This window comes from Carassius auratus, chromosome 7 (genome assembly GCF_003368295.1).
Source record: "Carassius auratus strain Wakin chromosome 7, ASM336829v1, whole genome shotgun sequence".
In the NCBI taxonomy this organism is placed as follows: Eukaryota; Metazoa; Chordata; class Actinopteri; order Cypriniformes; family Cyprinidae; genus Carassius; species Carassius auratus.
Genome location: NC_039249.1, coordinates 15,715,583 through 15,730,084, shown reverse-complemented (window position 1 = coordinate 15,730,084; position 14,502 = coordinate 15,715,583). Strand labels below are relative to the sequence as shown.

The following is a 14,502-nucleotide window of genomic DNA, read 5'->3' as shown; positions in this document are numbered from 1 at the left end:
CGTTCTGGATCAGTTGCAGAGGCTTGATAGTACATGCAGGAAGGCACGCAAGCAGAGCATTACAATAGTCCAGTCTGGAGAGAACAAGAGCTTGGACAAGAAGTTGGGTGACTTGCTCTGACAGGAAGGGTCTAATCTTCCTAATGTTGTATATGGCAAATCTGATGGATAGGGTCATTGTAGCAATATGGTCTATGAAGCTTAACTGATGATCCATCACAACCCCTAGGTTTCTGGCTTTCCTGGAAGGAGTTATGGTTGACAAACCCAGCTGTATAGAGAAGTTGTGATGAGACGATGGGTTAGCTGGAACCACCAGCAGTTCTGTTTTAGTAAGGTTGAGCTGAATGTGATGGTCACCTTGACAGTGTAAATTGCGTGGCAGTCAATGGGACAGTCACAAGACTCACGTTTTTTTATCCAAAATATCTTAAATTGTGTTCCAAAGATGAAAAAAGCTTTTATGGGTTTGGAACGACATGGGGGGTAAGTGATCTGTGGTCGATATTAGCTTTTTGACAGCCGATGCCGCCATCTTGGGAAGCAGGGTGGCCGATATTATTTTAATTAATATTTAAGAAATTTGAAAACATTTGAAAATGGATTTAAAAATTGATTTGTAAAATAAACAATTTCGATGACAAAGTGTTTTCCACAAATAAAGAAGTAAACTACAATCAATCAGAATGAGAATTCTGGGAAGTTTTTGTGCATTGGGAATCATTTTTTCAAATAAAGCCAAGGTAACATTCATTTTAATTTTAATGTTTAAAGCATTCAATTTAAACACGGACCGAAAGTCACACAGGGAACACGCAGTCATGCAGGTTACATGCATACTTCACAAAATCTCACAACTGGATTCGACTGAGTTTGCAAGGTTTGTGAAATTAAATGATCATTAGCCATTCAAAGATTTGTTCAAATGATGTAAATGCGTATTTGCTGAATGCTGACGGCAGACAAGAAAGTATTAAGTTTACCTTTTTTTATTACTAATAATATAAAAGCAATCGTTATAATTCTTTTTGTATACATTTTAATTCCTTTGTTTAACAGTTCTATCGGATTATTAGACAGACTTCGGCACTGCAGCTCTCAGTGCCATATTGGGGTGGAGTAAACCTGTAACATAACATCTGAGCCTGAACTTTTGAAAAGTAGAGTTTAACAAACAGGTTACAGTAAAAAGCCAGTTGAAACAAGCCAGCAGCTGTACAGGCCATTATGCCAAACAGGTGTATTTACAGCAGGTGTTTTCCTAGAAAGCTGTAATCAATCCTTTTGGCAGCCAATGCTGAATTAACAAGAAATAATACAAAAAAAACTACCAAAGAACAGTTAGAAAACGTGCTGCTCACTTGCTAACAAACCAGCCCAGAGCCACCAACTAATAAACATGCCAACTCATTCATACAATCACAAAGCCACACAAACACTGATGTGAGCAGCTCATGATTGATCAGTCTCTAGATCGTGAGCGTAGCTGCACACACATCCAGCAGTTCTGGAATGTCTGATAAAATGATATTAATTCCGCACATTAATGAGATTAATGAATTTCAATAGTGAGAAGACAAGAGAAGTACGTTTTCTTTTTGTCTGGACCTGAAATAATAACACAAAGGCAATTACTGCGCATCCATCAATCTGCAGCAGACAGTCTAATTATCTCTCCATTTCTGAAGCACTTGCAGTCCTACAGCACTCATTTGTATTCTTTGATATGTTATTTTTTCATTAATAGTGGGCTGCATTAGGGCTGTGCAGATGAGTACAGTGGGACTCAGATGTTTAAGAATCGTGATGGAGTTTTTCACCGAGCCACACCAAGAGTTGCCAAATTCTGATGATTGATGATGATGTCACCGCGTGAGGAATGGCCGTCCCTGCAGCTATGGATAAGTCATTGTTTTACTGCTACAAGAAATTAAGCCATATCTACCACCTAGAATCAGGCTTATAATTCCTCAGCCAGGAGTCTTTCATTTGCATCACTCATCTTGAGAAATGAAGCGTATTTGTACATGAAACAAAACTTCCTACACAGATCACCGTGCATCATCTTTTGAAAGTGCTGTCTGATATCCCCGTGCCTCTGGCTGATTAACAGAAGTATTTAGTGCCCAGCGTTGTCAGTTCCAAATTCTACTAACAACTTTGTCAGTGAATTGTAAACAGTTTTATATTACAACTTTATGAGGTGGCCTTAATGTACTTACATCCAAAAATAAGCACAATGTACTTATTGTGTTCTTATTGTGCAAATACTTCTGCTGCTATGGGTAAGTATAGGGACAGGTTTGGTGGTATGGGTAGGTTTAAGGGTGGGTTAAGTTGTAAAATATGGTCAGCTACAAAGGCCCATTATGCTCAACACAACAAAATCTCCACAACACAACAAAATGGCCACAGGACTATGCATACGATTAATTGCATTGCGTTGTGCTAAGTTCGCTGTGCTGTGGCTTGTTTATGTTGTGTTGCAACTTATTTTCTTTATGTTGGAACTTGTTTCCGTTGTGTGGGGGAGATCTTGTTGTGTACAGTGTAATTACATGTATGTACACAAAGCGCATTCAATCAAATGATACAATTATTAATTTAAATGTATGTATATATAGTAGTTAAGGCCACCTATAGTGGGACCCCCCCCCAAAAAAAACTTTTATCATACTTTTATCATATTATACTTGTAATTTATAGCGCTAGAAACTCTTACAAATTACATTTGACTGTTCCTAGAGATTGCTCTGAGTTTGGCAAAACTGCCTTTTCCTCCGATGGTCCTAAGCTATGGGATGAAATGCATTTTGTTATAATGTTAGAAACAATTCCATCTTTACATTTTTTTTTAGAAATCTTTTGGTTCTACCTGGAAGAAAACTGTGAATATTTTATATATATTTTAATATGTTGTTGGATGATTTCTTTTGTTGTTTTGTTTAGTTTTTTTGTTTTTGCGTGTGTGTTCTCTGTTTGTGAAACTTTCTGTGCTGCCATTTTGGCCAGGACTCCCAGGTAGAACAGATGTATAGCTCAATGGGATAATTCCTGGTATATAAAGGATAATAATAATAATAATGAATAAATAAATGTAAAATACATTTGTGCAAAGAGTTTAAAATATTTGCATTTTAGCATGTTTGAATAATGTATAAGTCTCATTTGTTATCATATAATTATATTATGTACTTAGTGGTAAATAAAAATGTAATTGTTACATTAATTAAATTAATAATTTAATAATTGATATTAAATTAAAACATTAAAAAAAAATTGCATTCATAATACTCATTAATATTAATTATTATTAACTCTCTCTTTTCTCAGTTGCTAAATCACATCATCTTACTGAAACATATAAGTACCAGTTTGTCTTGTGACCCTTGACTTTACAAATGGCCCTTCCTCTTCCTCATATTGGTTGTTTGCATAGACAGCTGCAAAAATAGCCTCCAAAACTATAATCTCACTTGCCTAAAACAAACACGCACAAGCTGCAGGGGAATTCTGCAACAATTATTATAAAGAGGACATTTTTTTCCTTGCTGCACCATTTCACTTCAGGCTAATTGAGTGCTGAGTGAGAAGGTACTTCCTGGTTCACTCTTACAAATGAGGAGGAAAATGTTGGTGATTTTATTCTCCTCAGTGGCCCACTGTCCAAGCATGAACACATACCTAAAGGCTTGAACAATTCTGTCTGCTTCGATTTATGATGGCCTACTCACATGCATTCATTTGGTTTGTGGCAACTGTAAGCAGGCATCACATCAGTCTGAGCATTTACTTAGGAAACTCAATCTGGCAAATTTCCCAAGTGCCAATTATAGCTAAATATGCTTTTCATTTTTCATGACCATGTTTGTGGAACATAATGCACAAAGCCGGCATCACACAAGTCCAATTGAGTTTCCATTCCAGCAGCGAGAGGATAATAAATAAATATTTCCAAGCCATTAGGGGTTGGACGAGCTCCATACAAGCGACGAGACAGCGTTATGATGTGTATAGTGTTTCAATGAAGGGTTGTCCTCAGGGCACAGACAGTCAGTCTGATAAACACTCTACATGAACATCTCAGCTTTCCATTAAAGGTTGCAGAAGTCGACGTGCAAGTGTGCGGCAGACGCATGTTTTACGACGGAGCCCAGCAGCGTAGACAGGTTAACTGTAATAACCAGAGTGGTTTCAACTTTAATTTCAATAAACCCATTACAATCACGTTCTGCCTGGTTCCCCCTGTGTGTTCCCTGGTTTCAAAAGCCTAACGGCCCCCTCATAAATAGCCATTACTTTTCATAAACATCATCAAAGTTATTTATCGAGCAGAAGAGTTATTTATTGAGGCAGCAGAGAACACACACACATATATATACACAACATGTTCTCAGCTTTCTTCTCTGTGAATTAGTCATACGTATTCCATCTTGGGCAAAAAAAAAAGTACAAAGAAAAATGGAGGAGGGAAAAACAGACAGAGTTCTTCCTCAGAGGGCAGAGCACTGACATTCACATATTATGCTGTTACGGTTTTTAAATTAATAGGAGCCAAGCATTTAAATTCACAAAAACGGTTTGTCATCCAACACTGAGGGGATCGATTGTCTGTCACTGTCAAAACCAAGCAGCCCATCATCATTAAGTCACTCCTGATTGAAGCCATTCTCCTTCAGACAGGCCCATCCATTACATTCACACATAATCCACAACTCATCTCTCTATCCACAGGCTCCAACCCCCCCGGCCCCTGAGGACCCGTGTCCAGCAGTGAAAGCAGGGGCCTCTGGTGTTCGGCTAGACCCTGGAAGACCTCTCTACCACAACGAGCCATATGTGTCATCAAGTGGTCAAAACAGATGCGGGGTTAAACCCCCAACCGAAGTCTGCCATTGGGCTCGACACACTTTAAAATGTCTAACTTAACACTTATATACAATACCACTATACTAATTAAATAACTTAAATGTTTCTTAATTAGCAAATGTTAGCAAAGAAATGCTAATGCCAACTCTTGTAAACACATTTACAACCATTAATAGAAAACAGGAAAAATAATAAAACACTTAAAAATCAAAACATTATACATATATAATATATAAATAAATTATTAAATGAAGAAAAAAAAAACCTAACCCCAACTAATAATTTGAAAATGGCTTAATACTTACTAGAAAAGTCACCCTACTGGAATAGAATCATTTTAAAATGCACTGTAATTGAGCCTGTTTTGAAATGTGATTTTTTTTGTTTTTTTCTCGTTGGCCTTTTTCAACAATAAAAAGAATCTTGCTCAGCTTTTTGTGGTAATAAAACGGTGGGTTTGTGTGGTTTCTATTGTGTCTATTCATTGAGTTATTTCCTCAGTTCTCTGACGTATTACCCAACAGCTCAATCCATCTGCTTTGGGGCGATTTCCTCTCTCACCGGATATCTGAATGGATCACACAATAATCTCTCCTGCCCTCAAACCATACGCACAATGATTATTTTGTCTTCAAACATCTCTGACAGGAAAAATTAGTAATCATCATGGTGAGAGCAGGTGTTTTTCTTTCCCTGCTTTTCTTTTCTTTCTTTTTTTCCCCTCCCCAGAGCACCGACACAGATGCTTGTGTACAAGGCCAGTATTGATTTTTAAACCATTTGACGCGAGCTGAATAAGATGGGAGAGAAGGGAGGCTTTAGCCATGAGCTTTTTTATCAATCAACGTGTCAAAGCTGCTACTAAATTCGATTCTTATTTATCAGAATTGCCCGGTCGGACAGAGTGCCACGCACAACAGTCACAAATCTTGACGCAAACTATACCATAACTCACGGTCCTAATCCAACACAACGCTACTTCATCGTGGATGCCAAGATGATTGACTTAAAAACAAATCCAGCATTATTGCCATGGTCTAATATGATGTGATCTAGACTCAATCAAATAAGTAATGATCTTCAGCTGCAGTGTAAGACCAGGTAAACGGGTTAAAACAATTATGACCGGGTCAAAAACAGGGTTTAGAATTTATTAGCAATATTAAATCACATGTAAACAGCATAGTTTGTTCCTGTTGTCTATCTGGGAGGCATTCGTGTAAAGCATTTACCGGGAAACGGCAACACACAAATCGTAAACATGTTCGTGTCAAAAATTTTAAGCCCAAAGGTCAGGACAAAGCTGTAATTTGGCCACAATACAGCCTGATGAACAGGGAAACATTAGTTTCCATCTGATCATATGTGCCTGATTACCTTGTGTACAAATCAATTTCTGAGTGAGTTAAAACACCAGCACCAAACAAAGGACATAGATGGAGGATAGTAAATAAAGCCGGAGTCTAAAACACATGAATCACAGTGTTATTACATTCCCACACCTCTCTTAACAGGTATTGATCACAGAGTGTGCTTGAAATATAGGTTGCATTGTTAAAAGACAGCACGGGTGAGATCTGATAGAGGGAAGAGCGCGATCAAAGGCAATAAAGACAAAGGCCTAAGCACTAATACACACACACACACACACACACACAAAGGAAAGCCAGGGAAATGCAAGTTTTACAGCTAATAACATACTCTCAGAGAGAAGAAACTAATTATGAGGGCAGCTCTTTGAGATTTATCATGGAACAACTTTTTGGTTTTTGTTTCTAATGAAAGAGACACTCAATTATTCCATGTAACATTTAACCCCCACCCCCTAAAAAAAGAAAAAGAAGAAAAAGAAGGGAATTAGATTAACATTTGAAATCTTCTTCACCTCTAAATGGAAAATACCTGTTTGGACTGGTCCACAGAATGTTATAAAGCCTTTCAAGCCAAGTAAAGATTCAGCAGATTTAAGATGAATAGTACCTTCCTTCATGAAAATGTATCTTCAGAAGTGATTTAGCTAAAATCTCCCTCAAGCTACTAAAATGCAAAAAAATTGATCAACAGGGGAAAAAAAACCGTCAGAATTATGAATGAAATGTCACATCCGAATGCAATGGTGAAATGAGGGTGATCAATCTAAGGCGCTTATGACGATGAACAGAGTGGAGAATAGAATTGAACCTGTGTGTTTTGACAGCTTTGATTGGATTAAACACTCACTAATGGGATCATTTTTCATGGGAAAAGGTATTCCTTTAAAACAGGGGCAATCAATTATTATGAATTATACATAGCTTGAGTCAAAGTCAACCATCATTAAAACATCTCATTATCATTTTCTTCATTTTCTCTCAGAACTGCGGGAAAGAGAACATAAAAAAGAGAAAGATATAATCTTTGTGTGTGGGTATAAATATTTTCAAAGATAAAAATTTTAAATCAAATGTATGTACAATATATATATATATATATATATATATATATATATATATATATATATATATATATATATATATATATGGGATGGAACTGTTCGCTGAAAAAAAAAAAAAATCGAACCTTTTGGTTCTCCACACACGATTCGGCATGTGTTGGGACCAACTTAAATCTGACAAAGCATCTGTAATATGGTTTGCTATAAATAACGTAAAACAAACAGGGTTCAGCTAATATATTTTTCTGTTTATGCATGCGCATTCTGGCTTCCCAGACATTACAATAACAGCGATGAAAAATATAAAAATAAAAACCGTGGACAAACCATGCACTCTTGTTCAATGCAAATGGCGTATGCTGGAATATGAGCACTCATTTATTCTGTCATCACCTATGGTCATCACCCGGGTGCTGATAGTGCATGCGCACAAGTAACACCTGAACAGCACACGTTGATATCTGTGTTTAAACGAAACTCATTTAAGCTCTGTCAGTTTAAACATTTACAGTAAGTGCCAAAGGACGCAAGCCCGCGTGTGCAGTGAGAAGATTTGTACATGTGCTCATCCGAAGCGCAAACCCCCGCTTCAGAACGCACGCAAATATTAAGCTCTCTCTGAAGTATCGTGTTTTAATGGACAAATTCACACAAAATTTATGTCAAAATGCCTGCTTTGGTAAGTATCCTACAGCAGTCATAGCCGGCTGAACGTAGGTCTACTGTATCAGTGCATTCTGTTAAAAGGGGGGGGGGGGTGAAGTTGAGTTTTTCACACTGTTAAAGAGTTGGATTCCCATGCTAAACATGGACAAAGTTTCAAAAATTAAGTTGTACGTTTGAAGGAGTATTTTTGTTCCCAAAATACTCCTTCCGGTTTGGCACAAGTTTCGGAAAGTTTTTTTTTCGAGTATAGCTCTGTGTGACGTTAGACTGAGCGGAATTTCCTTATATGGGTCCTGAGGCACGTCTGCTGGAAGAGTGCGCGCTCCCGTATAGCAGAGCACTGAGAGGCTGAGCACAGACATTCATTCACTGATCAGAGCGAGAGCGTCGCGAAAAGTGCATTTTTGGTTGCCAGGGCAAGACAACCCTGCACAGATTACCAAAAAAAAAAAAAAACAGCATTAAGGGACCAGTGGATGGAGTTTATTTTTACAGAGCATCAACGGAGTTGTGCAAGGGTTTTTGTTTGTTCCCTGCATTTCGGAGATGCTTGTTTTACAAACAAGGCCCAGTTTGACGACGGATTTGCGTATCGTTTATTTCTTAAGGATGATGCAATCCCAACGAAAAAGGTTCACGATCGTGTGTTGGAACCGCAGGAGGTGAGTAAAACTGCTTAAAATATCTCTGCCTCCTTGTTAGTGCGTCCCCTCCCATGCCAGAGACCCGGGTTTGAGCCCCGCTCGGAGCAAGTCATTGTTGCTGCTGCTGCTCTCGTTCAGTTTCAGCCTCGGGATCTGATTCAGGATCATAAATAAATGGCTGAATCTGACTGTTAACCATGGTTTGTTTTGGATGATGGTTTTTTTTCCTCACGGTAATGTCACAGCTTCCAAACGCTCTCAACGCAAAAGCCTACTCGTGCTCGTGATTCTTTAGCTCCGCCCACACGTCACACCTCCAGCCGGTCGTGTTTTTCCAGGAAAAATCGGTACAGACTATCTTTCTCTTATGAATATAATAAAACTAAAGACTTTTTTGAGTTATGAAGGATGCAGTACTACTCTATAGGTACTCAAGATTAACAGGATATTGAGTGAAAACGAGCATTTCACCCCCCCTTTAAAGTGACAGTCTTTATATTAAGTGAACAGGAACAACAAATAAATCACTCACTGCAATTGATTGAAAAGCTTTTATAACTTTAATAAAGAACAATCTTTCATTTATACAGTCCTATATGCGATGTTGTTTACATTTGATTACTGCATTCAATTTCTGTACCTGAAAACTAATGTTAGACCTCACTAAAAAAAATAAAATAAAACGGAAAATCACTGTTTTGTGTATCTTTACTCTATTGTATTTATTTGTGCTGTTGCTTGTAGTTAGATATCATTTTTTAAATAGTTTTTCCATAAACATGTCTGTGTGTCTGTGTTATTGTGTCCTGGGCATGTCTGTGTACATATGCGTGTAAAGATTAATTTTAAATATTTTCCACTTACTGATGCATTAGTGTTAGGATTTTCCAGTTCCATCCTTCATTGAGCAGACCTGCGAGCACATTTCTGTGGGTGTATATGCGTGTCAGACAGTCATGCCGGTGTGTCAACACAACACCAAACACTTAACTCTGACATCATCTGACTAGGGGTTATTGATGGTGATTTTTAGAGGGTCAAAGTGGCCTTGTTTTCTTTGCATGTCTCCAAAGCTGCTCCTGGACCATGAGCTTCTCACAAGCCTCCATTAGTCTGATGGATGTGAAAGGCATGCAGGCCAGAAAGATAGGAGATGGTCGACTGGTTTTAAAACAAAGGGAACCCACAGCACTGATTGGAGGGTTATGGGCAATGACTGCTTTTACAATGGAAGATGTTGTTAGTGAGGTTTTTGCTAAAAAAGACACATAACATGGATGGAATTGATAACACAAGTGAAAAAAAAAAGAATATCAACTGGTTTGTACAATTAAATTCAAAATTAAGAAGAAAAACAAAAACAAAACAAGGCTTATACTGTTTCTGCTTAAAACAAAGTAGCCATTGGCAAGAAAAATGTCATGACTGGTGTGGCTGAATTCAGGAGTATTTCACGTTCAGTAGGTAATTTAAGTAATAATATTATGAAAATTGTCTTAATAAAATGTTGAAAGGTGAGGACAAACTCAAACATACTGTGCATTAAGAGATATGCTTGGCATTTCAAAGTTATTTTGAAGAGCAGGAAGTTACATACACAGATTTCCTACCCGTGATTGCAAGGATATAATTCTCCTGAGATATGAGGAAATCTCAATAGAATCTGAATTGACAATACTGTCACTGATCGTTGATTCTGATTGGTTATTAAGTGTCAGTAATGCAAAGTTCTTGGGGTGGGTAATGGGTTATGGGCAAGAAGCAAGCGGTTTTGTAGTTATTCCTGGTCATGTTCTCAATGGTCTTGTGAGTTACAATACGCAGACTTTTTTATTCCAGACACACTCTCTGCCTGCCCAAAAGCATTCACCAAGCATGACCATAACGCATAAAACACTGCCGCCTGGCTCCGCTGCTCGGCCATTATAACTGCCATTAGAGAGCAGGCCTCACAGAGAGCATCAGAGACAGGCTCATTGATTTAACTGCTTAGTCCAAATCACGCACTGAAATGACCCGAATAATTCACGACACGCGTCTCAACCCGCACCAGCAAACTAGCGTATTAGCACTACACTGTGTGTGGGACTGTTTTGGAAAATCTGTGCTGCTGTAAATATCCACAAGGATGTAAAATAAATATACTAAATAAGACAAATTTAAGCTGTGCAGAAGAGATAAAAGCATTTGTTCCCATGAAGGGCATGATGGTGAGGGGGCGCTGAACCTTGTTCCAAATGAGAGTGAACAACTGATATGTTATATATATATATATATATATATATATATATATATATATATATATATATATATATATATATATATATATATTTATTTATTTATTTATTTTTGCCAACAAAAGCCTTTAAAACATTATACCATAGAAACATGTGGACCAATAATCTACAAATTATTATATTATATATATTATATAGTCAGCATTTACATTGTTGACCCTTGTTCTTAATAACCTCTGCAATTTGTGGACCAATAATCTACAAATACTGAAAAAGCACACTTCGCAAAACACAACATTTATGTCACTGCCAAACCTTTTGGCCATGACTGTGCTTGATCTGTAATTATTGGTATCAGCATTGGTCCTGAAAAACACATCAGGTTCCATTTATTAAAATTAGTTAATGCAACCTAACAATGTAAAATACTTCTAATACACTTATTAGTCACATTTTTGTATCAGTACATATTGAAATTAACTAAAGAATTCAGTTTTATCTGTTCAAATTATTTAATGGACATGAGCAAACATGAACTAATGGTCACACTTTATTTTAAGGTCACATTCTTACCCTTAACAAACCATTAACTATGATTATTTAATAAATAAACTCTTAATTTGTTTCTTATTAATAATCAGTGAGGTAGTTGTTAAGGTTAGGTATTGGGTAGGATTAGGGATGTACTGTAGAATATGGTCATCCAGAATATGTGCTTTATAAGCACTAATAAACAACCAATATGTTAATAATAAGCAACTAGTTAATAGTGAGAAATCAACCCTATATTAAAGTGTTACTGAACTAGCAATGGAGAGTTGGATTTTAAGACCTAACTGATACATGCTGCAACCAAATGTATTGCTCATTTAAATAAATGGTTCAACTGTTCTTAATTTATGATTTAAATAACACTGATTTTGCAGCTATTTATATAAAATGTATAATAAAATGTATACAAGTTGTTGGTGACATTATAATAGTTTAGGTTACCCTAAGCAAAAATATGACACACCATAGAGTGAGCAGGGCATACTGTTGTCCACTTTCGAATGTACTTTTCCCCTAGCAGTTTTCCAGAGCACCTCTTCAAGTGCTTTAAGACAGTGCCCGCACCTTTACAAACTAAATGCTTCATCTCCATGAGGTAAGGGACCTTCTTTCTATCTTTCCAATTATTTTTTCTCCCACCCTAATTTTTTTCTCTTGCCCTGTTGAATTCAATACAGGTCCACTTTAATTAATTAGCCCTAAATAAATAATGCGGGAGCAGCCTATTTAGAGGTTTTTATTCTCCAGACATAAAAGTCATTCATTATAACACTCGGCGCAAGAGAGTCTGATAAGAGACACTAAGTGCTACTTCAACTCCAGGCAGCACATGTCCACCTGAATATCAAATTCGGAATAAAGCACGACAACACAAACAATGACAAACAGCTGCAGGAATCACTTAAGTCATACTCTGATATCATTCTTTGTGTCGGTGTGTCAAAAATCAATGTTAAAATGTTGTTGGGAGGGAATAATGGAAACGGATCGGGAGTCGGCAGTCAGAATCACTCTTGTTTGTTTGTGAGAGGCTGAGGAGACAGGTGAGATTTGCCCTTATTACCAATGTCAGAGATTCGATTAGGCAGCAGGAAAGCAAATGATCCCAATGAACTTGTGATTAATCCGGCTAAGGTCTATTCACTAATGTAGCAGAATGCATTAAAGGCATAAGCTAATGGGGACAGGACATCAATTCAGATACAAATGAACCACATTTGCATTGGGCGCTTATTGACTGCTGTAACAAAACGAATTACAAAAGGTAATCTACTTATGAACCGCCTGTATGGATGAAGCATGATTTCCTCCATATCTGAGCTTCCGCTTAGAATCAAGCCCGGATTTACCTCTAGAAACGCTTTACTTTGTCAGTGGTTGTTGACTGACAAGTCTGAAGCTGAAATACTTGTCTACAAAGATCAGTAAGGGTTGCACTGTGTGCGCACAACTGTTGCAAATAACAGTTACTAACCATCCGATAAAACACCTGTAAAAACTAAAACTGTAAAACTACACTTATTTATTACAAACTAATCACAATGTAACAATTATATTGCTATGTGATATAGGTTCCATCCATGTTCAAACAATGATCTGAAACATTATTTTATAAAGTGTTTCAGTGTTTGTGGTCCAAGGAAGTCTCTTTTGCTCACCAAAGTTGCATTTAGTGTTATGTAGCATGTAGTCTTAGAATTTAAAATATTTGAATATATTAAAAATGTTAATTTATTCCTGTGATTTCAAAGCTGAATTTCAGCAGCCGTTACTCCAGTCTTAAGTGTCACATGATCCTTCAGAAATCATTCTATGTTGATTTGCTGTCTAAGAAACATTTATTATTATTATCAACGTTGAACTGAAGTATACTTTGATTGCAATATAAATTGCTTTGGATAAAATGCATAATTGTACATTTAATAACTATAAAATGGCACTAATAAATTATTTATTTTTTTGTTTGTATGTGTGTGGCCATCTGTTGAAATGAGGTCACTTTTCACCTCTGTAGCACCCAAATATTTTAAAATGTGTAATCTGTCTGAGAATGAGTTTTAAGTTTTCTATCTTCCAGAATGTCATTTCACTCACGAGTCAATGGCGCCAGGGGCCCAGGTCTCATGAGATCTTCTCCGTTATGCCACTTCATCCCAGACACTCTCTCTGGCACTGCTACCTTTTTTCCGGATGCCTACCTCCTGACACCTCCACCCCTGGATGAAAGACAGTGCATTAATCCTCGCTTTGTTCTGTTGCACAGACGGACATGAAAGAGCTCTTTTGTGGATTGCTCTTCTCCGAGTCCCCTGGCAGTGGGACGGTCCGGAGAAGATGGTCTTATCAATAATACCACACTCTTAACATGAGGGCTTAGTGCACGGGAAATATTCCACAAACCGACAGGAATCTATCTCACCTCTCTTTCCCAGGGTCCCTCTAGTAATGACACTTTTACAAGCCTGTCTAATACTACCTAGTAAGTGAATTTTTTTTTTTTTTTTTGGAAAGGCAAGAGGGGGAATGGGAAGGAGGCTAAAAAATTAAGTAAGAGAGCACAGTTCTATTTGATGTTTCGATCGGGGATTGATCTAGATGGAGAAGCAGGGATGGAGAAAAGAGGATTATTGGCTTGCATAGATGTGTTAGATGTAGAGGATCTGTGAGAAGTGTTGCAGAGAACTGCTGTTTCCACACAGATTCTGAACTGCTCATGAACTCTTCACAAAAGCACCTGCGTCCATCAGAATGGGCGTCAAAGTCCACTGGCTGAGATTTGTTTCCCACACACACTGTATGTATATGTATGTATGTGTGTGTGTGTGTGTGTGTGTGTGTGTATCTATCCATCCATCTATCCATCTATATATATATATATATATATATATATATATATATATATATATATATATATATATGAATGCTGTCAAACAATCAATCGCAGTTAGTGCTGTCAAATTATTAATCACGATTAATCGCATCCGAAATAAGTTTTTTTGTTTATGTAATGTGTGTGTTATGTATATTTATTATGCATATATAAATACACATATGCATGTATAAACTTTTGAAAAATACGTTGTTTATATATTAAATATAT

The 14,502-nt window shown here is 37.1% G+C and overlaps 1 long non-coding RNA gene across 1 annotated transcript in view; it reads right to left on the bottom strand.

The window, feature by feature from the left end:
- The window catches only part of LOC113106055 (uncharacterized), a 37,299-nt gene extending 23,432 nt beyond the window's left edge, over positions 1-13,867 (bottom strand). Inside the window, exon 1 of the long non-coding RNA XR_003292446.1 lies at positions 13,497-13,867. This is a non-coding gene — a long non-coding RNA (uncharacterized LOC113106055). The remainder of the gene's footprint in view (positions 1-13,496) is intronic.
- Between the last annotated feature and the right edge of the window lie 635 nt (positions 13,868-14,502).